The 26,779-nt window shown below is 46.8% G+C and overlaps 1 long non-coding RNA gene across 3 annotated transcripts; it reads left to right on the top strand.

The window, feature by feature from the left end:
• Positions 1-5,727: 5,727 nt before the first annotated feature.
• Positions 5,728-25,484, top strand: LOC135379073 (uncharacterized). Of its 3 annotated transcripts, XR_010418697.1 has the most exons (6): positions 5,728-5,830; positions 10,478-10,553; positions 10,626-10,760; positions 20,749-20,798; positions 24,654-24,676; positions 25,435-25,484. It is a non-coding gene; the product is annotated as an uncharacterized LOC135379073 (long non-coding RNA). The 3 variants fall into 3 exon arrangements; XR_010418696.1 differs by lacking the exon at positions 24,654-24,676 and having other exon boundaries at positions 5,729-5,830; XR_010418698.1 differs by lacking the exons at positions 5,728-5,830; positions 24,654-24,676 and adding an exon at positions 10,259-10,334.
• The last annotated feature ends 1,295 nt before the right edge of the window (positions 25,485-26,779 follow it).

Raw genomic sequence — 26,779 nt, 5'->3', positions numbered from 1 at the left:
GTCTAAACCTGATATAGGAAGGGGCCCCCTGTAAGGGGTACACTGGTACCGAAACCAGGAATGGTGCTAAACATTCAACACATCATTGAAGCGAGGGCGCGTTTAGAGTTACGGATAAAGCTCGGGCGACTCCCCGAACTCAGTTCGCTGGGCGAATATCATTCGCATGTATTCCCATTTGATTTCACCGTGTGACAGGAAACGAATGTCATTCAGTGCGAGTATCATTAGCTGGGAATGACATTCAATTTGCCCTGTGACAGGGATACAAGACACTGCTGAAGCACACTACAAGGAGCGAGAAACATATTTCTCTCTCTTTCATTCTCTTTCATTGTCTGCTTGTTGACGTGGACCTCATCCATGGCCATAAAGCGCTGCGCTGCCGTGAAGCAGATACCGTGACACAGAACTGTTTTCCGAAAGAATACCCAATCGGCACCCCAGAAGGCAATGAAGATCAAGCCACGTGCGGCTCCGGACTGTGTATGGAACCCTTATCTTTCGCCGAATGACTCTATGGGCCGTATTCCCAAACCACCCGCAACTTCGCCCTAAGGGCGCCCGTAGCCCAGGGACCCTTGAGGGCGAACATCCCCTCAGGGCAGCATGCGTTTCTCAAACGTAAATGTGCACGCGCTCAGCGAAGGGCTGGTCATCGGGAGGCTCGAAGGGGATTCGGCCCGATTCCTCGTAGAACGAAGCTGAAGCGCATGCGCATGACCGCGCTTCATTTCCGCTTCCGACGGCTGTCGTCTGCTACTTTGGTATCTGCTGGCGTTGTCTTGCAAACTTCATGTCAGTATTGTGTTCAGATGTTGTATAACTGTTGGGTATTGCGAATATGAATTGTACCCATCTCATCATCGTCTCTTTATGTGTGTATGTGTCTTGCGCTAAAATGGCAAGATTGTAACAATCACTGGATGGGCGGACAAGGGAACCCACGATTGTTCATGCCCCTCCTGATGTTGAGACGTTGGTATAATGCACAGACGACTTCGATAAGCAGTATCTTTCTTTGAATTCATATTCGTCGTACCGCTCAAGATGGTTTTTCCCATTCCCGAATTAGTCGCACTGTCGGCGTAAAACCGTTATGGAATCGCTCGACGCGATCCATGAATGAAATCGCACATGCCCTCCATGTTTGGTTCGAGGCGAGCGTCCCTCAGGGAGCGTACAGGGAGCTCGCGAGCTTGCTTGGCTGGCGCGCGCCCTTTGGGCGCCCCTTGCAGATACGAGCGCTTTGGGAAACAAAATTCGTCTCCCTCAGGGCCGGCGCTTACATAGGGAGCCCTCAGGGTTGTTTGGGAATACGGGGGTATGTTATCCCTGTCTTTCTATCTCTGTACCCTTATCTTTGGCATGACTCTACCATACCATTTGCAGTGTCATTGATGCTGCGGGCCTGTCTCTTCTGCAGATGCGTACCCTGCTGGAGGTAGGGAAATCACGAGCGTACCTCGTGTGGACATCGTGGCCCTGTACAAGAGGATCATGGTGCGGACCGGCTGCCAATACTGGTGCTTATTCAAGTGGAATTCGAGAAAGGAAATTGAAAATATGGGGAAGATATAGGTGTAGGTTCGTTGCATCGTCATCATTGGGCGCCCGGTAGAAAATGATGCAATATTGCCAATTTCCAGAAGTCACAATCTTGCCTCAAGCTGTCACGGAACAAGGCGCAGAAGGCGTGAAAAATAAGCTGCCGTGTTCCTATGTACTTTTCCCCTGCAGTTCTGACTTTCTTGAGATATTCAGGTCTTATGAACAGCCTGTGAACTCAGTCGTGCAATCTGATTCTTCTGTGCCCCATTCTCACCCTTAACGCATTAACCTCATGCTTTCCTTTTAAAGTCATCTTCTGTGATCCATCTCATCATTCCCTTGCACCCCGTTCACCGTTTGTTAGTAATCTTTTTTTTTGTCATCTTTGTCTTTAATCTACCTCATCCTTCTTTCATCATTTGTTAGTTTATCCTTTATTTCCTAATTCTTTTTATTTTTATTTTTTCTTATTTCCTAATTTTCCTTATTTATTTATTTCTTATTCCTTCCTATTTCTTTCTTTCTTTAATTCCTTTCTTTTTATTTATTTATTATTTCTTAATTTTATTTATTTATTTATTTATTTCTGGAATAGCAAGCCGACTTCTCGTTTCGCTGACCTTTCCCCCGTTTTTTTTTCCTTTTCGTCTAATAAATATATCCCCCCCTGCTCTTCCGAACAGAAAGTGGATGATGATGATGATGACCGTAGCCAGCTCACAGCGCCATATGCGGGGCAAGCTACTTTCAGATCTCGCAGAGAGAGAGAGGGAAAGAGAGGGACAAAAGGAAGTCAAGCGTCGGTCAATGTGTATAATGTATACGGAGCTTTTACATTTATCACGCCGGATGAACACAGCTTCTCCTCCAGCGAGGAGCAATAAATCTTAAGCTGTATTCTGGGTGTGTGGAATTTAATTGTTCAACAATTGTTTTGTGAAATTTCGCTTAAATGCAGTGAAGTAAAGTGTCACAGATCGTGACTATATGGTCATTTGTCCAGCACATGAACTGAAAGCATGCCACACGTATTCTGGACATACTTAACATTATTTAACGGCAAAAATCACTGACATATTTAAAAAATAAGACAAAATATTTCGGTTCTTAATCCAGGGGCCCCTATTCTATCAAAGTAGTCCACCTCGATTACTCGGTATCTCGCCTGTCATTGGTCGTCACTCCTTCTTCACGTAACGACCAATGACAGGCAAAGACACAAAGTAATCGAAGTCGATCAGACCAGGTGCCCCGTATATCTGCAGTCGAGTTACACAGCAGCACTGCCACTGTCACCGCCACAGCTTGTTAGCTGTCGACGGGCGAATTGCCTAAATGGCACCTAAATGGCAAACATTCGGTATTACGCGGCGTCTAATGCTCATGTCAGACGGACTAATTTAGTGTCACTTCCAGCGAGTGACGCTTGCCGTTACTGTCATTCGTGTGCCGTCGCACGACACCTTTTAGTGACACTCGGCAGAAGGTGCACTAACGATTTATAGCGTCCTCGATAAACTGCACCGGTGCGCCCCGGTGCGACCTGGTACGGCTTGCCATCCTCGATAAACTGCACTGGTGCGCACTGAACGTCCTCGATTAAAGGAGTGCACCCGTTCAGTGCAGCACTGAGTTGCCCCGAACCTACACCGAGAAAATCGGCCGAGCGCCAGAGTGCAATCCCAAGAAGCATCGCGATTGCCGGAAGCACGGAGGAAGGCGCAAGCGGCAAGTAGCCAGATGTAGCTGTGCAAGTAGCAGCAGACAGTCATCGTCACCATGGCATTCGATCGGTGGCGCTCGCCAGGTGCCTCTCGCTACGGGTCGCGCAGCCTACGAGCCACAACGAGCACAAATAAGAGATAAACTGATGTTCTGAGGCTGGAACAACACAGAAGGTACAGATAGACTCAATTGGTAGAGCCCTGGACCGGCAATCCAGTAGATGTGGGTTCGATCCCTACAGCTGGCTAACCTTTTCAGTGACTTTCATCTTTCATCGTTGAGCACAAATCTCTAGGTAGCGCATGCTAGTATCCATCAGATCCACCAGTGCAGTTCAGTTTCATGTTCGATAATGCCTCCGCCCAGGGCACCGCCCGTGTAGAGCGCCACGCACCACTGTAGTTTCGGGGCAATTCCGGAGCAAGTTTATCGAGGACACTATTAGTCAGTCCCCCAAACTCACTTCGCTTCTCTTCCGCTGACCCAGAGCCGTTTATAGAGAGAGTTTAGCCATTAGGAGGAGCCTAACTTAAAGCGCGTCACGGCTGAACGACCTCTCTCCGTCGTGCTCTATTGTTATCCAGTCGTCAACCGGTCGCCGATGCCATATTGATGCTGATCGTTGTTTACAATCCAAGGAGAGAAGACACGTGCGTACTTCTTGCTTCGAAAGCATTTCGTCCCTGAACTCTTTCAGTTCGGCAACAAAGCCCCCCTTATCACAGGCGGCTGTGGGTCATAATAAGCCGGTTATTCCTGTAGATTACATTCAACGCGACCAGGAAGCTGTGGACCAGCTCGCGGACAGCATCAATATGGCGCGGACTAGATGGCTGATTAGCGAATTCCGCTCGGATTCAGGCTTTTTGGGCGGCGCAACGACGACTCTGACGTCAAAATAGGCTCCACCCATGAGGCGGCAAAAGATCAAAGAATGGCCAAACTCTCCCTATAAATGGCTCTGCGCTGACCGAGTGTGTAGCGCTCCAACGGCATTTTCTCATTTTTCTTCCCTTTCCTTATTTTTCGTTTCTTTCCTTCCCCTTTTCTTCTTCTCCTTTTCTTTTCGTACCCTTTTCTTTCCTTCTTCCCTTCTTTTCTTTTTTTTTGTTTTTGGAATAGCAAGCTGACCTTCGTCTGGCTGACCTCGCCTTTCTTTTTCTTAATAAACCAACCGCCCCCCCCCCTCCCCAAACGGCAGGCTTTGTGGCACAGGCAAACATATTGCGAAAAAGCGAGGGGTGCCGACACCACAATATTTTTAAACGAGCCTTTTCAACGGCGTGTTTATTTTATTTAAGTACAGTGTGAGATGGTGCAAAAAACAAAAGTGATTACTCTCGGTAGCAGCCTGCGACAACTTCGCGGTGTCGACGATCTGGCGGTGGCCACTTGTGTTGTAGCACATGTTTGAAGCCAATTTGTTTAATGTGCGAAGAAGATCAACAGGAAGTATTTCTAAGTGAAACAAAAAAAAAAACATTCTGAGGAACGTATTCTAGCGCACGCCTAACGAGTTTTGCCGCCGTTTATTCTTATCCATCGTAATTGCCATCACTACATATGTGACACTTAAACAGTGTAGCAAGCACACTCTTAAAAATGAACTTCACCGCATAGCACGCTCTTAGCCAACCGTCATGTCGATTGATATTGTTATCTGCCCTGATTTGTTGAAAATGGGAGGCGTACGCCTTTTTTGTGACACTTATGCTGTTCATAATTGTCACAAAAAAGGTGTACGCCTCCCGTTTTCAACAAATCAGAGCTGATAACGATATCATTCGAGGCGATGGTTGGTTAGGAGCGTGCTATGAGGTGAAATTCATTTTTAAGAGTGCACGTAGTGAAAGTGACATTCGCTGGTTGGAGTGCACCACACGAAAATGACGCTAAATCTTCCCGTGTGGGAGGGGTACCATGTTAAAATAGAGAGAGAGGGGGGTAATGGCAGGATCGGCTCCCTGTTGTTGGCCACACAGAAGTGGGCGTCGTCACGACTATAGCAAAAAAAGGGGGAAAAAATGATTCGGTCAAAAACAGGGAGGGCAGCCTATCTGGAACATGAATAATGTGCCCCAGATAGGCGCCTCCTCCCATTTTCAGCAAATAACGACACAGAAGGATATCATTCGGAATGATGGTTGGCTAGGAGCATGCTATATGGTGAAGTTCAGTTGTAACAGACATATGTCGGCACAGTTCCCTTAGAAGTCGGCCCAGGACGCACATTCCCCCAGGGCGTGAGTCGTGACGTTGCCCACATACGTGAGGCCGACAACGGCAAACCCTATCACCACCACCACCACCACCATCAGTTGTAACAGCGTACAGGCCATGGGCCACCCTCGTTATGCCTTGCCGAGCCGTCCCCACTCGATCTTTGTTTCATTTATCACGCTTTGCAGGTAACTCTTCCACGCCTGCCCAAATCTTCTTGTATATAAGCGAACTAACGGCAGAAGCAGCGGATGCAAGCTTCCTGTCGCGGGGGTTTATCAACCACAGAAGCGTCCGCACGGAATCAGTCGTCCGCCGCAGCTGTCAGCGAAATGTGAGTGTCATTTGCTCCCCATTGAGTTCGTTATACAGGGTGTATGCTATAAAAGGTCAGTCACATTTTCGTGCAAAAAGTGATACCTGCTTGACGCTATACCTCTATCACGAAAAGACTTTCTCTGCCTCAAAGTGAATCATTTATGCTAGAGGAACCTACGAAACGATTGTGGTTACCTAGCATTGTGTAACAAAATAAATATGACCATGCAAACTTTCACCTCCATCCATCGGTATTGCGCATAGGAAACACATGAAGACGAAAGTTTCCGTGGCCGTGTTTACTTTATTACGCAGTGAATGGTAACCACAATTTTTTCTTAGGTTTCTCTGGCATAAGTGATTCACTGTATGGCAGCACAAGTCCGTCTCTCAAATAGATATAGTGTCACGCGCGAAAATGTCACTGACCTTTTATAGCATACACCCTGTATGTGAGTTTTAGTACAACCGAAGATTTAAAAAAAGCCAACTTTATTACGAGATGGTGACTGGGGAGTTTCATCGCCAGCGGCGATACTCTAACCCATTGCTGGTGGTGATGCCGGGAATGAAATAATCAGAGTGCGAGGTAACTCGTTACAAGTAACTCGTTACTCTAACTAAGTTCCTTTTTTTGGTAACTTGTAACTTAACCCGGTATTTTTGCGCCGTCGTAACTTTCAGATTAACTCGTTCCTTTTTCAGGTAACTTTGCCAAAGTAACTTATGTTCCAAGTTACTTTTAACTCGCTTTTCACTCACGTCCACATATTTTCTTGCTTTTTCTCCGGTTCCTTCGTGGCATTTTGTTTTTTGCCATAAAACGTGATATTCAATCAGTGACAGTATTTTATTCAGGAAGTAAGAATCGCTTCCATTGAAATGACCCTGAACCATTGCGCGCCCACAGGGAGTAAGATGCAAAGCGTTCGAATAGACTTCTACCAGAGAAACGTCATCATGACATTGGTAGACAGACTGAAACCGAAACAAATCGGAAGGAGAGGGCTGGGTTTCACGAACGTGCACTTGTTCGCTGCCTCCCATTCAAAGAAAAGTAGGACCGAGGGTCGCGTCCCTTTAAGGGACCATATCGTAATCCCCTCAAGACCGTGGCTTTCGGGCGCGACCTTCCTCACCTCTGTAGCTTCGAGCGTAGTTCAATTCTACCAAATTTGCGGCGCTGTTGAACACTACGACGTCATTTGTTTAGAAACAGGGAGAGGTCTATTGTTGGACATAAACGAAAACGATCTAAACGTGTTGCACTCCTCCGCAGGCAACTCAAGGTCTAACTCAACTGCTCACGCGCGCTGCACCTGCGTAATGCTATTTTGTGTCCGAAGTAACTTAGAAGTAACTCGTTCATTTTTTAAGTAACTCAATAATTGCGAGTTACATTTCAGGCTGAAGAACTTCGTTGTTAATTTATTATTATTATTATTATTATGAAACATTAATTAATTTGTTAATAAGTTACGTTTTGCACACGGTAACCTAACTTGTTACGAGTTCTTTTTGACCGGTAACTTCTCAATCTATGGAAATAATAGAATATGGAATAAATAGTGAATACAGAGTTGATCCCACGCTCGCTTTTCAGCATGCCACGAAACACCTCTCGTCAAGATGCTGCATTAATCCATCGAATGCGCCTCGATGTGGCCTTTACAGCTCAGTGGCGTTACCGCTTGAGACAACTTGACTCTCCCACTGTGGTGCTCTTGAGGATATGAAGCATATTCTTCTTCATTGCCCTCACTACGAACCTTCCCGAACCACACTCTCCGAGTCTCTTCGTCAGCTGGACTCTCGCCCTTTCTCCCTATCGAAATTGCTTGGTCCCTGGCCCAATCCAGCCCAGCAACGCTCTGCGCTCAAAGCTCTTCTGACATTTCTGGACACCATCGGGCTTCGATCGTTATTGTGAAGGGGCTCATTATTTTATTCCCCCCATTCCATCCAGCAATGGGGTAGAGTATCGCCTGTGGCGATGAAACTCCCCATTCTCCAAGGTCGCAAATAAACTTGTTTGTTATGGAAATAATGAGCCCCATCGCAATAAGGATCGAAGTCCTATGGTATCCAGGAAGGCGAAGAGAGCCTTGAGGGCTGAGCGTGGGAGGCTGGATGTGGCCAGGTACCAAGCAATTTTGTGAGCGAGAGGGTGCGAGAGTCTAGCACGTTAAGGGATCTGGAGGGTACCGTTCGGGGAGGTTGGTACTGCGGGCAATGGAGAAGAATGTGCTCTATATCTCCAACAGCACCACAGTTACCGCAGTGGGGAGAGTCACAAGTGAAGTAGTTCAAATATACTTGTTCGGGAAACATGATGAGTAGGGCCCGGGAATTTAGGCAGTAAAAATAATGCAACTAGGCAGGCGTTGAGGTCCACAAAAACACCAAAATATGGAATGAAATGCAACGATAGGCACGTTAATCTAGTACGCGCTTTGGCTTTGTTGGTGTTTCGGAACAGTCCACCCAGGAAAACTTACTCGTTTAAAGGCCAAGGTACCGTGGAAGCTCTGACTTCTGGCGCACGAATGCTTGAGGCGGTCTAGAACAACCACGCTATAGTGGAGAACCATTCCTTTAGTTCTCAGTCGTCGAAGATGTTGAAAGGCAAAGAAAGGCCAAGTAGTTTCATAAAATATATATGAACCTCTTCCAGCAAATCAAGGTACTGAAGGAAACCAAACGAAAAAAAAAAGGAAGAAAAGGCTCAAACACGCAGAAACGAAAAGCAAAATGCAACATTCAGCATGAGCGTGAATGGCGCACTCGCACTTGCACCTCTTAAAAAAGGATGTTACGGTATCTAAAAATGAAAAAAAGGTGGTGGTGGTGATGGTGTAACTGCTTGCCGTAGTCGGCCTCGCAAGGCGGGCGACGTCACGACTAACGCAGGCCCGTAAAAAAAACAAAAAAGCAAACGGGAAAGACAGGACTGTAGATTCGGATTTGCAGTGAAGTCCAATCAGGGGTTGAGCGATGAGCAGCGATGAGCGGTATAACACCAGAAAATGAAAATGAAAATAAAAATCACTGTGGGGATGCTTGACTAAGGTGTTGAAGAGTACTCGGCGAAAGGGCCACTTGTGATGCGTTCTTAGAGACGATATATCAGCTTGGTATTCCTCAGGAAGGAAGCCAGTTTTGACGCGTGGTAACGTCTTTCTGCCGGCGTTGAGCCGCCAAAGATGACGTCATGTACGATGAAAAAAAGGTACATTTCATTCTGGGACCTAATGATAATCCAATCGCCTTGTTTCTTTGAAGCGAGGGCGTCGCCTTGCTATGATCTGATAAATTCCTCTTTCGTATCGTTTTGATGGGGTTTTCTGGTGTACTATAGTAAGTGACAACATAAGTCATACAGTTGACCCCGCCCCTACATAAGAATCGCTCCGCGCGCGCGAATGCAGTGCGACGCGGCAAAGTGCACTGTAAATTGAAAAACACCCTTATGGGTGTAAATGGCTTGCTTATAACTCACACCGCTTTTTACACCGTATGGTCTGGAACACCCTTTTAAGAGGGTGTATTCTGTGTAAAACACCCTTTGAAAGGGTGCTTTTCCTTGGAAAAGCCTACTTATGCACCCTTTAAACACCCTTTTAGGCACCCTCCTAAAAGGGTGTTTAAAGGGTGCAAAAAATTTCCAAGGAAAAGCACCCTTTCAAATGGTGTTTTACACAGAATACACCCTCATAAAAGGGTGTTCCAGACCATACGGTGTAAAAAGTGGTGTGAGTTATAGGACGAGCCATTTACACCCATAAGGGTGTTTTTCAGTTTACAGTTTGGGGACTGGGGAGAGAGCAGGCACTATATCGCGAAGCGGGGGCGTCGTGCAAAGGCTGGTAACCAATCGCAGGGCCCTTCCAGGGATGAGTGGGCAGCCCCAATTGTAGGACTGAAGTTGAGACTGACTATAAACTCGCTGTTAGCTAGTTCTAGTTCTCTGTTCGGAAAGCTCTATTGTACAGTGCTGTACGAAAGACTACGGAATATGCTCCGGCGCATTCCTCTCTCAGAGTGACACGCTAGCACGGACTTGCAAACAGGTGTCTGGGTTACCTAGTCACATGTCTGTAAGTCTGTGCGGTCCCATTCGCTGCTAGCGTGTATTCACACGAGAGCTATCCTCACGGAAGGTTCTAGTGGAAAAGAAAGCGAAAACACTGCACACAGAGCCCAAGTTACGTCCCGAGTTATGTTGAGCATTCACACGGTGCCGGAATATCGAGAGTGGCGGACTGCGCGCTTAGCAGACGACACTCAGCAGACGACGCTTTGCAGATATCGTCAGCGTGTCTTCCTGTCGTCTGCTACGGAATATCTTGTGGCTGTTTCGCGGGGCATTCCCCACGGTGAGCGGTGTGCGTGAATACACGGCGTTGAGCGCTCGCGCTCACGCGACAGCAGAAACCTATGGCGTTTCTCGCATCTTCCGCTGTAGTATTCTGGAGAATGTCGTTTGTGTGAATACACGGTATAAGGAAGGATTGCCCAAGGTGCGTGTTTGGTAAACTTTTGTGCAGCACTGTACTATCATGCCTATATAACCGCAGTTATGTTTAAAAAAATACAAAGGAGATTGCTATGGGAATGTGTTCAAGTTAACGATGATTTATTTCCTTTTTTTTTTCTCCTGTAGCTTTTTGGGCACTGTGAGGCGCATCAATCAACCATGAAGCTCACCTTGGTTTTTCTCCTGCTCGTCCTCGTTGCCTGTAAATATCCACACGTATACATGTCTCAGATGTGGTTACTAATTAGGTTCACATTCACGACTTTTGTTGCAGTGGGCGGTGAAGCTGTTTCTGGGCTCCGGTATGATCGCAGTGCCAGGCGTCCATCCCTGCGACGTATATTTAGCTCCCCCAAATTCAGACGTGTTCTCGGTTTCATCACACGTCGTGGGAGGAGCGCTGATCCCGGTAAGAGCACCCAAAAAATCTCTTTGCAGCGAAGTACAGGGTGAATTTAGCAAAGGTTACACATTTTGATTCCGTCGTAAAAAAATAGAAAACGATGTTTCTAGCGCTTCAAACTTTGCAGACGCATAGTCATTCGCCCCAAGTTTTAATCTTTTTTTTTTCAAATGCTATCACTTCCTTGAAAAAATGTTATGAGCAAAGCAAATTCTCACCCAATGCATTTCCTATGGCCTATGCCGCCCCCAAACCTCCATTTTTTTCCTGTGTCTGCTTCACGTTCACATCACCACGTATAGGTGGCGCTTCCTGCAGACGAAGCAAAACCAGAACCTGTGGAACAACCAACAACCAGATGGACCAGATGTAGGGTTTCGAGCCAGCGCCACCTATACGTGGTGATGTGAACGAGAAGCAGACAGAGGAGAAAAAAAAATCGAGGGTTGGAGGCGATATAGGCCATAGGAAATGCATAGGGTGAAACTTTGCTTTGCTTCTAACTTTTTTTTTCTACAAAGTGATAGCATTTGGAAAAAAAAAATACGGTTGAAACTTGAGACGATTTATATCCCTGCCACACGGGCAGTCTTCAATGGTCATTGAAAATGCGCGTAGTGACACCCAGCGTGTAACGCGTCACTTCCCAAAGGGTATTAGATTCAATATTCCCCGACAGGTTGACACGTTACACGCTAGATGGCGCTACACGCAGTTTCAATGACGATTGGTTTCAATGTTAATTGAAGACTGCCCGTGTGACAGGGCTATAACTATCAGTCTGCAAAGTTTGAAGCGGCGGACACGTTATCTTATAGTTTAACGAATCGATCGAAATGTGTAGTATTTGCTAAATTCACCCTGTACATGACCATTGTACTGTACGCTGATCCCCCCGAGAAGCTTAAAAGCACGGACAGCTTTCAATGGTCATTGAAGACAACGGAAGTCGAATTAGAGCCGTTTACGGAAAGAGTGTAGCCCTTGGGAGGAGTCTGTTTCAAAGCGCGTCATTTTGCGTCACGCGAACAAACACTGTCCGTGCTCGTACAACGTACGTCCAATAATAAATGATTCGTGGCTATACGTCGCCAAACATACTTCTGAAACTGGTCAACTGATACTGGTGAAACTGGTCAGAAAACTGCACCATCATACGTCTGCGAGCAAGCGTTTTCTGCAATGAACCTGGACAGGTCAACGTAACTCGCGCAAACAATCACCACAACAATGCAAGTGCGCAATCACTTTTACACGGCGTTGACAAGATAGTTAAAAACAAGAGATCTGTCTTGAAATCCCCCTGTTCTTTTTGTATTGACATTTCGAAGCGAAGGTACATCGTTGAAATTTCCCCGTGCTGCAGAGGATCCCCTTTTGATTCCGGCCAAGCGGGCGGAGCCATGACGTGCGTGACGTCATGCCGTCCCTTACAAAAATGATCATTGCCTCCGTATTGACTCTTTATTTTAAGTCTATGTATTATATTGATATCCTATTGCATTTATCAGTTTATTGACTTCTGTAAATAGAACGTTGATGCCCTTCATATTGATCTCCTGTATGTACTATTGTATATATATGGGCCATACAAATTCTATTGACACCCTATTCCAAATTAGCCGCAGTGTATGTATTGAGAAATGTCAATAGACATTATGCAATAGAGACTCCATACAAAACTACCAAAAAGCGCGATTGGCAGCTGCCATTCGCTAGATCCTGGCATGATTTATCTTGTGTGTGTGATGCAAAACACAAAAGCTACAGCTGTATAGTTATTCTTACTTTGTTTTATTGCACGTTCCACAATGCAGCGTAGCCTCAGATTACTTTCAGCACGTGCCCTCCACGGTGAACGGGGGTCCGTGGGAGTAAGCCATTTCGCCATCCTTTTGAACCTCGTCCACCACACATTTGCTTTTGTGCTCCTCTTTGTTCGTTTCCTGCACTTGCCATAATGCACAAATGAGCGCACATGATTTACGGAAGCTTAAAAACCAAACAGAGAAAAAATATAGTGAGAGTCATAAAGAGAGAACCAACATGTTCGAAAAGGTCATTTGGAAAGATTATGAAAATTCTTCCCAGTACTGTCCTTCCTAAGAGAAAACAGGTACTAGGTATTATTTGCCACGCGAGGCGGAGTGATGTAGGGGGCAAGGCGCTGTCAGCCTGCTCCGGAGTGGCGGCTCGGTGCACCCACACTCTTAAAAATGAACTTCACCACATAGCACGCTCCTAGCCAACCACCATCCCGAATGACAACGTTCTCGCCCCTGATTTGTTGAAAACGGGAGGAGGAGCCTATTTTGTGCCGTGCATAATGGACACAAAATAGGCTCCTCCTCCCGTTTTCAGCAAATCTAGGGCGAGAACGTTGTCATTCGGGATGGTGGTTGGCTAGGAGCGTGCTATGTGGTGAAGTTCATTTTTAAGAGTGCAGGGGAGGGTGAAAGAGGGAGGGGAGAGATGACGGTGGCACAGGAGAGGGAGGGAATGTGTGAGCCCTCTTGTTCTGGGATCTGGGTAGTTCAAAGTACCTACCCACCACCGATAACATGTGAGCATCCCTCGGTAGTCTTCATTGGCATGCTCCCTGTACCACGGTAACCAGAAGGATCATCGGCGAAGCTACCCCGAAGCGTCACGCGAGTTTTCCGCATCCGCCGTGCTCGTCTCTGACTCGAAGAGAAGGGTGACCTGTGTAAGTATAATTCGATTACGCACACAAACAACATTCAAGCGAGAAATTGTTGGGAGTATTAACCTTCAATCAACCTAGCGTCTGTGTTTCTTACGGCATTTCGTTTGAGATATTGAGTAGGTCCATCCAGTGCCGTATCTAGGCTGTGGCAGGTGTGGACAGGTGCCATGGGCGCCAGGTGAACAGGGGCGCCATTACGTGGTCGGGTGTGAATGTGCCAGGTCGGGCACTCAACCTGGTACGTTCATAAGTGATCTAAAGCACCCGCCATTAGAGAGGTTGTATTGTGAAACCTAGTGCGGACCACACGAAAACGCATCCCCAAGGACATCATGTTAACCATGTTGCCATGGGCGCAGGTAGCTCTAGATACGCCACTGGGTCCGTCGAAAGCCAAACTTAAGCAGTGTTACAGTCGCGCATTTCTGTCGCAAGTAACATAGGCAGTCATCATTTTTGGGGGAGGGAAATCTTACATTGGATCGCCCTTTGCTTCTGACAAATGTCATTCAGTATTCCCGTGGCACGTACCGGTACGTGCCACAGTCTAAGAAACACAGACGTTACGCTGATTGAGAGTTAATACTCCTAACAATTCCTCGCTTGACGCTGTTGTTGTTGTGCGTAATCGAATTAGACATAGACAGCTCACCCTTCTTTATGAGTCATAGGCGAGCAGGACTCTCGAATTTGCAGAAGCTTCCGGGAAAAACATTATATAGTACCTGTTTTCTAATAGGAAGGGAATGCCAGTCTTTCGAAGTCGCGGAGCAGTACTGCTTGTACTAGTGGTCCTGGAAAAGAATTTTCTTAACCTTTCGCAGTGAGCATTTTGGACTTCTTGGTTGTCTCTATATTTCCCTGTTTCGTTTTTTCGCTGCCGTGCTCATTGTTCGATACAGGAAGCGCCGGAAACAGACGTAGAAAAACAGAAAAGGAAATGTGATGTCCGATGATCAAAACAGTGGAGAAATGTGTTGCTCCCGCGGACATCCCGTTCGTCGGAGAGGGTATGTTCTGAAACTGAGCGCCTCCTGGAACACCTGGCAAATCCAACCAACCTGGCGAATCGTGGAACGTGCCATAAAGCAAACTAAGAGTCGCTATATACCTGTAGCTTACGTGTCTTGCATCATCACACACACATAAACTAAACCATGCCAGGGTGTAGCGAATGGCAGCTGCCTAAACCGCTTTTTCCATCTTTGTATGAAGTCTCTATTGCATAATGTCTATTGACACTTCTCAATACATACATGGTGGCCAAGTTGGAATAGGAAGTCAATGGAAGTTTTATAGGCAACCTACCGTGTTTCTTTGTACTCTTATTGACGTTTGTCAACAGAGTTTTTATCGACCGTCAACAGTTTTTTTTTTTTTTTGCATAAGAGGTGACCTTACATCCGGGTGGCAAAGAGCTGAAAACCCTACCTATAAAATGTCCGCACTACGTCCACACTACATCATCGAGAGCCGCGAATGCGGAAAATCCATTCACGGCTCTTACGCCTTTCGCGACCCTTTCGTCTAACACTGTGCTCCGAACGCCGGGAAACCAGCACTATCGTCCTCCGCTTCAGAGTCTGCTCCGTATAACTATTCGATCTGCACACAAAGTCCGCACGTGTAATACGTATAATGTCGTTCTGAAAAATGAACATAACGGCTGCAAAACATATATTTATTGTACTTTACACAGCGTCCTGTAAAGCGATGCCCACTGCGAGCAGCAGTCGGGATGCTTCTACAGATGTCTCCACACAGCGACAAACTTTACTTCCTTGTCTTCTCTCAGCATCTGCTGTGAGGTAGAGTCACTAAATAAGCTTCACTTCAGATTATCGACACTGAGGTCCAAGGGAGAGCTGGAGCGCCATCTTGTTTCCACACCACACTGGTACCTTCCCCAGTTGAGGATCGCACAAGGCTAACCTAATGCTCCTTGTGGGATAGAGAAGCGTGCAATGATTGTTGTGCGATAATCTATGTATTGTCCACCAGAGCGTCCCAAGGATGTCAAGGTGAGCCCAAGGTCGTCGGCCTTGACGAGCTGCTTTAAAGGGACCATGAAATTTCCCGAACCCCCATACTTTTTTTCGATGGAAACTGTTCTTCCCGCAGAGAAACTAATATGCCACAAATTTTTCCGGACGAAATCGCTCCACTCTGCGAGGAGCGCGCGCTGGAAACGTCTCTTCCGCGTTCCTCCTCTCCCGCGCATATTTCCCTGCCGATGGTGTAACCAGTCCTCCTCAGGTACCCGCGGACGCGGCTGTAGAGTATGTACCACTGCGCCCATACACCATGTTGCAAGCCCATTGGCCTAGACTGTGCGCGCGCTCCGATTGGTCGAGAACGTTTTGAAATCGCATTTTGTACGCGCGCATGTGCGTACAGCGTCTCGGCCGTGGCCGTTTCAGCATAGTTTCGAAATAGCATGGCCGGCATGTCGTCCTCCTGTGTTCGGGTGTCAATCGACAGAACAGTTTGCAGAAATATGTTCGCTGATTTATTCGTGCGTTATTGTGAGTCTACGCGTGCTGTGCTGTTCCTGGACACAACTATTATCCCACGAACAATTTGTCAACTGCGGTACCGGAATGCTTCATGAGTTGGAGCGTGAAGAAAAAGTTCGGGCGCCGTTGGATTTCGAGGACTGTCAACAAACACAGGTTACGTGCCACAGAAGCGCTTTTCGCTTCGCTATAATGGATGCACCTCAGGCAGCGAAAGAAGATGCTCATCATGAAATGGTACGCACTCATGAGAGTGGCTCTCGGTATTAGGAGTTGAACGGTGTGTTCGTTCTGCTTCATGTTCGAACTTTGTCCCAGTGTGTCAGCAACGCAGTGGGCTTTGTACGCACAGGACACCTATGTATCAGATCTTTGAATTAGTGCTTTGTATCAAATAAATCTTTATTTTACCCCAAAATCGCTTTAGTTATTTTGAATACCGAGTAACGGCGGCAGGCTTGAAATCCAGTAGAAGTCGATGGTAGCCAGGACCGACCGAAAAGCCAGCCAGACATGGGGGCTCCTGATTGGCCGACTGGTTGTGCATAATATCCACCACGTTGCAATTTCATTGGTCGTGTGCCCAGTGTTGTGTGAATTATCTCAAACTATGGGCTCTATGGGGAGCTGTTGGAGCCTGGTGTAACTGTACGGACCGCTCTTCGGTTCCCCGTTACGTCACCGGTGTTGCACAATGGCAAGTAATGCCGCGAGCTCGCGCTATGGCTGCCGCCACTGCCGAAATCTGCCGATCGCGCGAAAGCTGCTGTCATGGAGATTTCCACTCCCGATGAACGCATACGCGGGATCCTACGGCGCATGCTCCTGGCGGGATTCCTCGGCTCGGCTGCACGTCACGATGACGTGTTGCTGAGCCGGCCGTGGTCGCGTCAAGTTACCCGTTGTGTCTCCGCTCGGCAGCTCGTCACGGCGCGGCGCCAGCTGTCCTCCCTTCGCCGCTCCGTTTAAATTCGCTCCCGAGAAATCCGCTCGCGCGACGAAAGTAAAATTTCGGTTCTAGACTCAGAAAAATGTCTTCTTTCGAACGAAACGAAGAAAAAAATCGTTTCATAGTCCCTTTAAAGAGAAAGGAACATTCTACCCGCGCACGGTCGATGGCATCGTGCGCTAGAGTGTACTCTGAAGTGCGCGTGCGTGTGGCTACCAAGCCGCGGAAACAAGAATGCGAATGCTCGCTATTGCAACTGAGTGTCGATACTCTGAAGCGAAGCTCATTTAGTGACTCTACCGTGAGCCGGTCTTCATATTTACGTTTCTGTTTGCCTTTCGCTTGCTGTGGTACAACGTTTAGCGCTGCTGTAGAGCCTTAAAGGGGCAATAAACAGGTATACGAGGCGCACTTTTTTTAAATACATTGTGATATGTTGCCGACGGTGAACGTTTTCGAAAAAATGTTGTCGCAAAAAAGTAAATAATGGCTCCAAACCGAATGAATATTCACTGCACTCTTTCGCCCTCATGCCCCGCCCTGCGATGTCCTGGCGACAATAGCGACACGTCATTTTGACGTCGTGCATCTTCAGCCATTTAGAATACGGGACGCTTATCCATTATTTTTTTTTTTTGTAATATCGAGAAGTGAGGTCAACTCTAAACGTATTCCCACTTGCCCAATCCAAGGTAGCCAGTTCAAACTGTACCAAAAACCCTTAATAATATATTTTTTCATGCGCACTATGTTCTCTGTGCTGTATTGCTCCGCGAGGTCACCGCGATGTTCCCGTAACCGGTTCCCTCGCGAGCTGCAGCTTGTCTCAGTGGGGTCCGTCATTGGCTAGGAGAGCGAAATCTCCCCCACCTCCAGCGCCTAGAATTCGGTGTTGCTATACGCTGGAATATAGTGACGTGACCCGGCTCCAAGGATAAGGAGAGGCTCACGCGGATTATGCGCTTTGAATGGCATTGTTTCGTGTGAAAGACACTCGCTGGAAGCAAAAGCATTTCATATTTGGATATCGTGAGCTACATTCTTTCATTGGGCATAATAATTGGAGAATGTTCGTCGACCTGTTTTGTGTCCCTTTAATTATACTTTCGTAGACCAGGCATACGCATCTGCCATGTTTGATGCCCACGCCGCTGCTCTGCCTTCTCAGCGTTATCGCTCATGGAGCGCGCTGATTGGTTCAGACTTGCGACTTTCCCGGCGCCCCAGGCAAAAGTAGAAGCAATTTCAACACTCTCGCGTCGCGTTACTCGGCGCCATCGCGTATTTCCCGGCTCTCGCGGGTTGCTGTGTGGACGTGACAAGTTGTCCGGCATTTGCGGCTGTCGCACGCTCAGTGTTGTAGTGTGGACGTAGCGCCAGATGGCATCAAGATGCGGCAGTACGAAATAAAATTCTCCCACGATGACACTTTCATCAATCTCATCGGGAGACACGATCCGTACGATACAGTCCTAGGTGGCCCCTGAGTACGATATATTGCAGCTCGGCTTTGTAAGCAGCATTCCCTCGGTGAACTGGGCTTCTCTAGGTGAAAACAGGTTATCTACAGGTTCAAAATGTGCGTTGCCGTTAATATGGTTGTGCGAAATAAAATGTTTTATTGTGCGTTACAAAACGTGCCATACAAGCCCGATCTATCTTATCGGATGCAATACGAGAGATTATATACAGGGTGTTTGCTCTAACGTGTCCAGGAATTTTATTTAAAGCGGGCGATAAAAGAGAAACAAGCGCTACTTTTCAGCTACTTGACTAAGAAACAGGTGCTACTAGTGAACCAGTACCTGCTTCTTACTCGAGGAGCAGAAAAAAAGTACCACTTCGTTTTCTTTTATCGCTGGCTTTAAGTATAATTTCTGGACACGTTAGAGTAAACAAGCTGTATATCCACACACAGATGGCAGCTGAAATGAGCTGCTACCAATGCACAACGCCCTTGTAAAAAGAAAAAAAAAGAAAAAAAAAACGCGCAATAACACACGCAACAACACGAGCTTCGACGGGGCTTTCATTTTCTCACCACTGTAGAAACCACACGTATCCGTTTTCTTAGAGAAGATTAGAGAGTACAGTAAAGATTTGGGAACCATCATGGTCTGCGTCTTCTAGGGAAGAGATACGCGTCGCCTGAGAGGGTCTGGTTTTAGCTGCTTCATTAGACCCCGTCGTTCTTTCATTGCCTAAACCCTAAAAAACAGGTTCGACGTATCGATCAAACTTGAGGGCTTGCTATCGATTTTTTTTTTTTTTTTTTGCTGTCGGATCCGCTACGACACCAAAATTTCTGTAAAATCACGGCGTCGCTTGGAACGGCGATGCGGGAATTTTATGACTTTTTGTTTAAAATTACTTTTATTTCCTTCTACAAATGTATATTATGTTGTCATTCTATTGGAAATCACATTTCAATTGTGCTGCAGTGCCGATCATTAAGACGAAAGAGCATCCTTCTTCGTCGTCGTTGTTCGGATAGCAGGAATCGCGATCACAAGAAAATCACAAATGAATAACATACAGTAATACAATTATACAATTAAGAGATCATGACAGGAATCGTCTCTGTAACAAAGAGCGATTGTGTCAGCAGTTTCGCTGGCGAGCGATTGTGCCATTCGGCGTCTTCCCGGCGTGCCTCCTTCCATCCAGATGACAGTGATAAAAGTTTTAGCAAAATTCATTTTACTGGCAGGTTGCTAGAAATATCTATTTCAATCCTATTCAATCCAGTTTACCGAAAGCGGCGGCATCCAGTGAATACAGGCGAAAGATAGCTTGGATAGCCAGGGATGTGAAAAGAGCTGTATTTGGGCTTCAAGATTGCCGAGAGGGCTCAAAAAGTGGACGGAGCTTAAGGCATCGGCAGGTCCATTAACGTCCATACTCCTGTTTCTTTTCTCCACGACATTGAAATGAATACGCGCTTAGCGCCACCATGCGTGTAATGCGCCAACCTCTGAGGGGGCATTGGTCCAATGTTCCCCTTAGAGGTCACCGAAGCATTCGTCGCATTACCGACTAACGTTTATAAGAACTGATGAGTGTCAATTTCAAGTTTAGTTTCAGCAACCCCTGATAGCCGTTCAACGTTAGTCAGCGTTGGTGAACCCGTGCGTAAGTGCAAGAATCATATTTGATCAGCATTCTAGAATTTGTTGTGCGGGGGGACGACAACGAAGATAGTGTATCTCTCCAGTTGTCAGCAGAATGGAGGGGGATGATGACGCCTGTGCCGAATACCGCAATAACGAATGCTTCCCGGATCTTGCTTGCCGTCTGATGGCGATAAAATGCGTCTGTAGGTGTCTCTTCAAGCAAAACTACCCCAAGCAGCACGGTGTACTGAAAGTCGTGTGCAACAGGGGTGGACGGTATGTGTCTTATCAATGTTCTTTAGTTTCACGAGTCTGTTCAAGGCTTTCCACCTACCCGTCCACCCCTATTGCACTCGACTTTCAGTACGTTGTGCTGCTTGGGATGCGTCCACGTGGGGTGTGATGTTTCACGTCTCGTTGTTGTCCCGTTTTGGTGCCTGCTTGATCTAAACATATAACGTGTTACACGCTGTGCTGTGCTACACGCATATTCAATGTACATTGATTTCAATGATGATTGAAGACAGCTGGTGTGCAGGGTATTTATTAGTTGTCCAAGTTTCGCAACATAGCATGATTTCCTCGCACTGCTATGCCTTTGACTCTCCAGAGGATGTTTTTGAAACTTTATCGCTCGCGTGTGGTGTGCCTCGTCTGCAATAATAAATGAGCGTTTCCTTTTTTTCCCGGAATATGCCGACGACAACAGCAGATTTGTGCTACGGTCGACGAGCCTGGTTGTGTCGGTAGCCGGAACAAGTGAGTATTCGTCGCATTTTTCTACTTCCATTCCCAATAATAAAGGAGCATGGAAAGTGGGGAGGAAAAGAAAAAAATTCTCTCTTTGACCGCGTTCAAATATGTCCCCGTCGTATTATGTTTTGACGCAATAAATACTGTCTTAGCGAGTACATTGCGCCCACTTCAGACGTTTGATACTCACGCTCGCGCGAAGCTCTCTCTCCTTTTCTGCGGAGGCCACGTGACAAGCGGAGAGAACGCGCGTCCCAATGTGACGAAGCACCTGCATGCACTTAGGGGAGGGATCGCCGAGTGACCTCAGCCGGGATTGGTCATCGACACGGCGGAGGTCCGAGCGGTTCGAGCTCCGTCTGCAGCGTACGTTTCCCCCGTTCCCTTCTGACATAGCCTCCTGTATTTGAGAATGTCGGTTAAAAGCAGCCGAGAATAAAGCCGTCTGTACCTACTAGCCCAGTAAACGAGAAATATCCTAGGGACGTCCCAGAAAAGTCGCGCACGTCACACATGTACAAGAGGTCCACCAAACGTTACCTGGAGTTCCACAATTCTCCCACAGTAACGTTACGTTACTGTGTTAACGTTACTGTGTAACTTACCTCTCCCAGAAAATTGTCGGACACAGTATCTCCCAGGGACATCTGCACGATGTAAAAAGAACTGCCCCAGCGCGTCATATTTTGCGCACATATCTGGAACACTTGATGATTATTGGAATGACGTAAGCAAAGCGAGAATAATTTTCTTTCTTTCTAAAACGTGGACAAATAACAAAAGCTGAATAATAATGCGTAATGGCTCAGTAAACAAGCTAATTTGATATGAAACGGTAAACGTCCCATTCACGTCCAGATATCCAACACACACATTCAGGGAACGTCCCGTGGACTGCAAAATTAGGAACAAAGTATGTTCCTGGGACGTCGCACGGACGTCGCACGGGACGTTCACGAACATCCCTGGGATTATCCAAATGTCAAATTCAGTTCTTCCCCAGGATATCCTTGGGTGGGACATATTTGGTTTACTGGGAGATTATAACGACCATGTCATGGCACCCCTTCCCAGCGCCGCATTCGGAACATTTGGAAGCCAGAGGTGGCTGTGTTAAACGTCCCAGTTATTGCTTCCTCAACTTCTACAATGCTTTGTACTTCAGCTCACGTTAGTATTTCTGTACAAACGGTGGATATCCCACGGAAGATGTTTCATTCTGAGGTTGATTACCATCATCATTCTAGCATTTTCATTGGTTTTCATAGGAGCGATTGCTGTCGTCTGCTACAGTAGTCGTACGTACGCTTCTGTGCGTTCAGAATTCAAATTTCCATCGTCCAATCGTGATGCAGATCTCGCGTGCCGATGAGTAGCGCCCCTAGCGGACTGTGCGGACGGGCTCCTCATAGGGGTTGCCGATTATGACATGGTCGTTATCATCTAGTACGTCGTGTCTATACTTCTCTGTTTCCGGCGCCCTCCGCAAGAGGCGCTGCCTCCCTAGGAAACCGCGCGGTGATTGCCGTGCTTTTTTTACGAGTGACGCTAGAACACGAAACTAATTTTTATGCGGACTATTGACGACATTCTTCACTGCAACACGAATTAGGGCTCACGATAGTCAGCTGATAAAGTGATCATAGAGAAAAAGATGTGCGTTGCATTGTTTTCAAGATTGGTTAATCGTGGAAGGCACAAACGTCAGGGCCGCAAAAAATACTACTTATTCTCTCTAAAAAAATACTACTTATCTACGGCTTTAGCACACGGCAATTTTTAGCACACATTACGGAGCAAGGAGATGATGTAAGCACGTGAGTCGGGAGTGAAAGAGAAAAAATTCATAAGGGGCTGTTTATTTGGATAGAGGCCCGGATACCTGTGAACGACAGATCTAGTTTCACTAATGCATTTCACCGCAAATGCTGTGATAGTAGTCGTAGGTGGCACAAAATATCCGACATAAAACTGAGAAACGCTTATAATCAAAACACTGACAAATTGTTATACTCTGCCGCGCCTGCGAATTTCTTAAGATACATTTATTTCGTCAGAATGGATTCGAGGCGAAACCTTTTGCCGTGATGTGTTTGCCGGTTACTCCAAGACAAAAAAAATTGTGAGCAGTGCGCGAAAAAAAAGTTGGCGAGTGGCACTGATGATAAAAGAACCATCGTAACCATGCCATCGGTGAACAGATACGATTTTACAAGCGTTAATTTCTCTCTCGCATGAATAGCAGTGAATAAGTGTAGCATGTCGCTGTGTCCAGAGCAGACGAATTTTTCTCAGCTACAAGACTGGAGGAGTGGCCTGGAGATGGAGTCCGGAAACTTCCGGCTGCAGAAAGGCGTTTTTTCTTCTTTTTTTTTAAGGATGTGCCAACCGAATCCGCGAATCCTAGGCAGGTGGTGGTGGTGGTGATAGGGCTTGCCGTTGTCGGCCTCACGTATGTGGGCAATGTCACGACTCACGCCCTCGGTGAATGTGCGTCCTGGGCCGACTTATAAGGGAACTGTGCCGACATATGTCTGAAAGCGTCTGAGGAAAACCCAGGAAAACCCCAGACAGCACAGCCGGCATCGGGATTCGAACCCGGGTACCTCCCAGTCTCGACGTGACATGGCCAGCACGCTAACCACTGAGCCACGGGAGCTAGGCAGGGATTCGCGCAAAACGGCGAATCGAATCTTATGAATCCACCAACCACGTTTGTTCGTTTCTTTTTTCAAATTGGCGCCTCCGGAGTCCACCGAAAGCCTCATTGACCAACGGGTGTTTTCTTGTTCCTTTGTTTACATTGCTCCGGACTGAAACAGTTCGGGCAGGAACTGTTACATTACAAGTTTAAAAGTAATATGGTTTAGCTTTCGATTGTTGCTTGAGCTCTATTCTATGGAAATAATTCGGACTCGAGAATTTATGTATTTCTTGTTGTCCATGAACAATATGTTAAGTAAACTATATGGGCATACTTTCTCCCTAAACTGAACTATCCTTTTTTTTTTCATTAAACAAATGTATCATATTCTGCTGCAAAACACTCTCCAGTAGAAGTTTTTTTCTTGCCTTTTTACGCTCTTTTTAAAGAAAGGATTCGAGAGATTCGAGGGAACTGTGTGAGGGAACTGCTGGGAACTGTGTCATCAAGCCTTCCCTGACCTTCCCGTTGGTTTTGGGGATGTTCTTGCCTTCTCCTCACCCTTCTTTCTCACCCACTTGAACTCCTTATATGTTTGTGCTGTTGAGTGAACTTTCAGCTGTGTTTGAGACCTTGTCTGTGTTGTCGTTTTTTCTCGGGTTTTTTTAAAGTTATGGATCTATACCACCAGCTCGCTTGCTACCTCTCTATTCTCTCTTAATTTAATCTCTGTATGGAATAAAGGGATAAATCGAAAAATCCCAAACTGAGAAAACTTCAAGTGAATAATGGGTAACGTAATTTCAGCAGGGTTTTCCCGAATAGCGCAAATGCAAAATGTGTAACATGTATGTATGTGTCTGCTCTTCCTGCACGTCCCGTTAGCGTCGTTTTCTGCTGTGTGACGTGGCACAAAAAGAACAAAATCTAGGAGCATGACACATCGCCTTCTTCAATGTAACACCGCTTGCACAGTGTTATCGCGCAGAAGATGAAAAAAAAAAAAAAAGAAAACAGTTTTCACAGGTTGTACATTGGTGGCTGAACCATGGTGACGCCAGGTGGGGTGAAGTCACTTGTGTGTAGTGCAGCAGCCTGGATCGGGCTTATCGTACTGCTAAACAAGCACAATCTTGAGATGTGTCCTAGATGTCCAGCATAATATGATTTATTGGCTTACTGCTCCTTTTTTTTCTTTTCGATTCAACGCTCTGAAGCACTGCTGATGCGGTCAGATGAGGTAGGAAGAACATGTTTTTCGATGGAAATCTAGGTTCATTGCACCAACGTAGCAAAATTTAAGCTACACTGTAAACTTTTTCACACCTCTAAAGGTGTGCGCTATGCACATTCAATCTGGTTGCGTAACATTGCATCTCCAGGATGATATTTTACAAAATTCGGAAAGCATTACTAAAGATCAAGTGTCAGTACAAATCTCGCTTTCATTATGTCTTGGATATCGTAGGTACGAGCTAATGCATATATGCATCGCTACCGATAATCGAGCACGCGCAAGTGTCTACAATACTGTTGAACAATGTTGAGACGTTGCAAGACTGAATTTTTGGAGGACAGACAACACTCGAGTAAAGAAAATTTGTGCGAAACCGTGCTCCACTATGATGTCACCGACATTACACCTACAAAGGCGTGCGCCATGCACGCTATTACACCTTTAAAGGTGTGAAAAGATTTAGAGTGTACGCCTTTCGTATAAGTGTGTAGAAGAGGAGCCTGATGTGTCCGTCCATCCCATTGACATACATGCATTCCACGTTTCTACCCCTCCTGTAGCGGGTCGATAAATTGTAATACGGTCCTAAATCTTCTTTGACGGGTACATACCGGTATGTAGATGTCACTGCAACAAATATACTCAAAAGGCAATTAGTCGACTTATTTCCTTATTGCATACAGAGGCTTAATTACTTTCCATAGTGTTTTGCGGTTGCCCTTCGCAACAAAATCAAGGTACAATGGTTCTCTTTCTTCCAGGTTACCACGGACAATGATCAATAAAATGTTTCCTGAACTGGTGCGGGACAGATCGTGTTTTGTTGTTGTTGTTTTTCCAGAGAGGAGGGAAAAGTATTTGAAACTACAGAAGCTACTCAATTGCGTTAGTCGACTGTTTCGAAATGCAATATTCAAAAAGCTCCTCTTGAATCTTCGGATACACCCACATATTCTGGATCGTTTGGAGACGCGACGCGGTGCTCGGAGGTTCGAATACTCATATGCTATCCCTTGAACGAGGGGGGGGGGATATATATTTATTAAATGGAAAGGTCTGCCAGATCAAGGTCGGCATGCTATTCCATTAAAAAAAATCGAAAGAAAACGAAGAATAAATAGAAAGGAAAGGACGAATAGGAAAAGGTGAGTCTCCGTAAAAAGGAGGAAAAACAAAAACGAAAAGAAAGAAGGGAAAAGGAAAAAAAATAGCAACGAAGAAAGAGAGAGAAAAAAAAGAAGAAAGAAAACGAAGGTGAGGCTCCTGGAGCGCGCAGCTCAGAGCTTAGAGGCCAGGCCAGTGCACTTCAGAAAGTGCAGTAAAGCAGTTGTGACGGCCCACTGTTGGTGCTGAGGCACAGGGCCAAGAAGTGCGGCCAGCGTGAGCTGGTTGTGCCCGAAACGTTCGAGGCAGCGGAAAAGGGTAGCCCGATGATTGGTGTACTTGGGGCAGGTGAGCAGGAGGTGCGATGTGTCCGCAACCACTTCGCAAGCATCGCAGAGGGCCGAGATCTGCCTCCCCATCATGCGCTGGACCGGTGGCGTGTATGCCAAGTTGAGGCGCAGTCGGTGGAGGAGTGTCTCTTGTGGCCTTTGGAGACGTCGTGGTGAGGAGAACTCCACCGCCGGGTCGATGGAGCGAAGGAAGTCGTTGAAACGGGCGGATTCTCGAATGAATCTCTGCGCCTCTTGGGCGGCCCAGCGGCGGACCGGGATGCGGCAAGCCGAAGGGGTGAGCGGTATGCGCGCCGCGGCGTCGGGTTGTTCGTGTGCGCGCCTGGCCGCAGCATCTGCTCGATCGTTCCCGCCGAGGTCAATGTGGCTGGGTATCCACTGCAGACATATATTGTGCCCGGAAGCAAGGGCGGTGTTGGCTAGGGACATTGTCATTGTGTGTAGGTCGTCCGTTGTTTTGGTGCAGTATGAGTCGAGTGTCTCCAGTGCCGCCTTGCTGTCCGAGAGGATCGTCCAGATTCCTGGGGGCGATGTCGTGATGTGCCGGAGGGCCGCGTGGATTGCGAAGAGCTCGGCTTCGGTGGAGGAGGTGGTATGACAGAGCCTGAAAGCTTGCTCGATGTTACCTTCAGGAACGTAGATGGCTTGAACG

Source organism: Ornithodoros turicata, chromosome 1 (genome assembly GCF_037126465.1).
Source record: "Ornithodoros turicata isolate Travis chromosome 1, ASM3712646v1, whole genome shotgun sequence".
Classification (NCBI taxonomy): domain Eukaryota; kingdom Metazoa; phylum Arthropoda; class Arachnida; order Ixodida; family Argasidae; genus Ornithodoros; species Ornithodoros turicata.
The sequence above is the reverse complement of the archived record's forward strand: the minus strand, read 5'-3'. Positions and strand labels throughout refer to the sequence as shown.